Genomic DNA, 4,327 nt, shown 5'->3' on the forward strand with positions numbered 1-4,327 from the left:
TAGATCAAAGGAAAAGAAAAAGGAATTCAGAATCCCATCCTCATGTATGTATAAAGACAACTATTTGACAAAGATACAAAGGCACCTCAGTTGAGAAAGGATGCTCTTTTCAAAAATAATACTGGACGGGTGGGGTTGTGGCTCAGCAGTAGAGCGCTCACCTAGCACGTGTAAGGCCCTATGTTTGATCCTCAGCACCACATTAAAATAAATAAATAAAATAAAGGTATTGTTTCCAACTGCAACTAAAAATTTTTTTTTAAATAATGCTAGATATTTTGGATATTTGCCTGACAAAAGTTAACGCTAATCCATATATTGTACCACATATAAAGGTAACTCTGGATTACAGATGTAAATATAAAACTAAAACTTTTAGCAGAAGACTCAGGAGAAAATCCTTTTGCTTTTTGTCTAAGTAAAGATATCATAAATGAGATATCAGAAACACAATCCATAAGTGAACAAATTGATAAACTAAACTTTCTCAAATTAAAAAATGTTTGCTCTTCCAAAGACACTGTTGAAAAAATGAAAAGAGAAACAACTGACTTGCAGAAAATGTTTTTAATTTGTATATCTTATAAAGATATTTCTAGACCATAGAAAATCTTTCAAAAGTGAATGAAATAGACACTGTAATAAATATATGGGCAAATATTTGAAATGACATTTTCAAAAGAAGATATACATGTGTCAATTAAGCATATAAACAGTAACAATCATTAGTAATTAATGAGATAACACTACTCTGTTCTTATAAGGCTAACCTCATGACCCCATCTAAACCTAATTACCTCTTAAAGGTCATACATCCAAATAATATCACACTGGGCAGTAGGGCTTCAACATATCAATTCAGGGGTAGGGATAAATTCATTCAGTCTGTGTAGTATCCTATTTGGGGGAAAGTTAATAACTCTAAATTGGCATACTAATTTGCAAAATATTTATTATAATCTTAAATTTGTAGATGAATCTATTAAGAATTTTTCCTTTAGTGTGTATAAAATGGATACTTAGATATTTCACAAAAGAACTGTTTCCCATATACAAGTTTTCCTCTAGTAGATAGTATGTACTGAATACTCTGGAAAGTAATTCCCAAATCTCCATAAATAATGCTGCTGTTTCATATATTCATGTCTATGATAATTTTGAAAGCTAAAACAAATACGTAAGCTCAATAAAAAAGCCAGATCAAAAAGTGCATGTCATCTGATTCCATTTAAATAAATGTATAAGAAATCAAAACTAAAGTATTAACAAAAGATAAGTAGTTTCCTGGAGACAGAGCACAGCAAGGAGAGAATGTTCAGTAAATGTGATGTTGGATGAATATATTCAAAGTAGTACTTAAAAGCATCTGATCATTTCAAAGATGTAACTGGGTATCCCTATTTGCCTATAATAGGGCAAATACACAAGTAATTGTTATTTTACAACTTTTCAATCCTTATAAAAGTGACATTTTAAGCTAACTCTTGGAACATTTCTGGCTTAAAAATAATCATTAGACAATAAATAAAACCATAGTTACTCCAGAAGAATTCATGTTAAAATTACAAATTGCTAGAAGGGAACAACATATTTCCATACCCATGTGAGAGGTATACATAAAAGCAGAGAGCAAATAAAACAGATGACCTGGATAAGAGGGTATAGTATGATTAGATAGAGCACATGCTTAGAATGCATGAGGCCTGGGTTCAATCCATGGCACCAAAAAATAAATAAAATAGATGGCGTACAAAAAGACAGTGAAGTTCCATAATGTATTTATGTATGTGTAAACAATAGAACAGAATTGAACACAAATGACCAAATATATTGACCCCATAAAAATGTAAATGGATATAACTTAATAATTAAAAGTAAATGACTTTCAGATTACCTATTGAAGTAAAATTAAAAATAATTGCTTTTCAAGACATATACCTAAAACAAAGGCATTTAAATGCCATATTAAGCTGAACACAGTGGCCATCATATGTAATTTCAGGGACATAGGAGACTGAGGCATGAGGGTCACAAGTTCAAAGCCAACCTTGTCATTTATAAAGGCAATGGCAGAGGAAATTGGCATGAAGGCATTCACCACATTATAGGGTACCAATTAACCATGTATATGTATGTAAACCAATAAATGAATGAGAGATATCCTGGGGTGTGGGGACAAGTGCATGGAGTACTGCATACATGGCATACGTTAAGGGCGTCTGAGTGACAGGCCACTCTCCTCGTGCTAGGCGTGTGAGCTTATCCCATAGGCACAGCCCTGGGTGTGAGGCCATGTATTGCAGTCCCTGTGCTTGCTCCACAGTCCACTCCTCAATTGGTCGCTGCAAGGACAGTGAGCGTACATTGCATTGGTGGCTGCCTGTAATCTGCTTATCTACTACTTGAGTATATATACATGGTAACTGTGCAATAAAATCAGACCTGCTTCCTGCTTGGACTTTGGAGGTCTTAATTAGCAACTCCACAGCCACACTCTCCTCTACCCTGTTCTGTGGACCTCCTCGCTCAACGAGAGAGAGCCCACGCACTGGGGTATGGGGTATACATGTTTCCCATAGTCTAGATAGTAAGGATGTAAATATCACCTCCTAGGATACTTGGTTACTTTGGTTCAATGCACTTATCTTTTCACTTATAAAACAACACGCCACAGAGGGTCCAATCCATTATCTCAGAGCCATGTCTATTCTCCTGGGAGGCCCCCACTCTCCATTCCAATCAGGCTGGGCTCCCTCCATCCTTTTCCACACACTCCTATAAGACCTGATTATGGCCCAAGACTCAGCTACTCACTGAGGAGTATCTAAGACCACCAGTGAGACATTCCCCTCAACTTTAACAAGGTTGTGCTGCAGAGGTCACCTTAAGTCACAAGGACCTGGACCTAGACCAATGATTACTGTGACCTCCTCACTTCCTGAGATATTTGATGGCGATTCCCTATTCTTTATATCATGCTAGGTCTGTCTCTATTAAAGGCATAAAGGTCACACTATGGAAAGAAGGTTACTATGGCAACTGAAATATGAATATTGGTTTTCCAAATGAGTAATGCCTCTGTTTGTTCCCTTATATTCTTGCTTTTCACTGAGAAAAAACTTTCACCCTTCAAACTATCAAATGAGAAATCATACTAATTAGAGGAATGAGAGAACAAGTTATAGTATATTTAAATTCAACTGAATATAATTGACAACTACAGAATACGTCATCCAATGACAGCTGAATACACATTCTCAAGCTCACTTGGAGGAATCACCAAATAAAGACCACACTCTTTGCCATAAAACAATTCTTAACACATTAGAGAGTGGCAATGGTTGTATAACACAGTTTATATCCTAAACCCCACATAATTGCTCAATTTAAAATGGTTAAAAGGGTGAATTTTATATTATATAAATTTTATCTCCATAAAAATTTGTGAAAAAGAAGGAAGAGGCAATAGTAGGCAGCCAGGCTGGGAAATCTCTGAGCAGAATTTCCCTCCCTGGGATAAGAATGAAAACAAAGTCAAAGAAGACTGGGTAAATCTTGTAGCATTGTGAAGGGTTTAAGCTGAAAAGAGTTATTTGTGATTAGAAAATTATGGCTATGGGATCAAAAATGTAGGTGTTAATGTTTATTAACAGAAGCATGCCTTCATTTAAATGGCTGATAGTGGCCCTGAGGAGGAATACCTAGACTATCAGTCACCCATGTATATGGAGGAAGGCAGGGTCCATCAACTAGTGGTATCTGAACTTGAGCTGTATCTTGAAGATTAGTCTAGAAGTGTCTTCACAAAGCCAGTGGCAACCCATTAGTGGGTTATAAAATCAATTTATTAGGTCATTTTCATTATTTTTAAAGGAAACTAAACATAGGCTAGAGATGAATGGAATAAATATATACTGGAGCACAAGTAGTCAGGAATTGTTCATTGGTTTCAGTTATAAATATGCATATTTGTATTAAATTAAAATATAAAATATATTTTGTGTGAATTCTAGTAAAAATATTTTGAAAAACACCAGTCTATATAAGTAAAATGTTCTGCTGCACTTTACTAACATTATTTTGGTATAAGACAATCTATTAACATTTTCAGTAAATAGGGAAAAAAGATTATACATTTATTAGCTCATGCATATGCAAGATACTACATCTAAAGACATGTTACCTGCCTGGGGGTGATGGCACATGCATTTCATACCAGCGGCTCAGAAGGCTGAGGCAGGAAGACTGCCTAGTTCAAAGGAAGTCTCAGCAATTTAGCAAAGCCCTACGCAACTTACAAAGATCATCTCAAAATAAAAAGCTAAGG

This window comes from Marmota monax, unplaced genomic scaffold (assembly GCF_021218885.2).
Source record: "Marmota monax isolate L192 unplaced genomic scaffold, Marmota_monax_Labrador192_F-V1.1 WCK01_AAM20220418_F8-fsc00050, whole genome shotgun sequence".
Classification (NCBI taxonomy): domain Eukaryota; kingdom Metazoa; phylum Chordata; class Mammalia; order Rodentia; family Sciuridae; genus Marmota; species Marmota monax.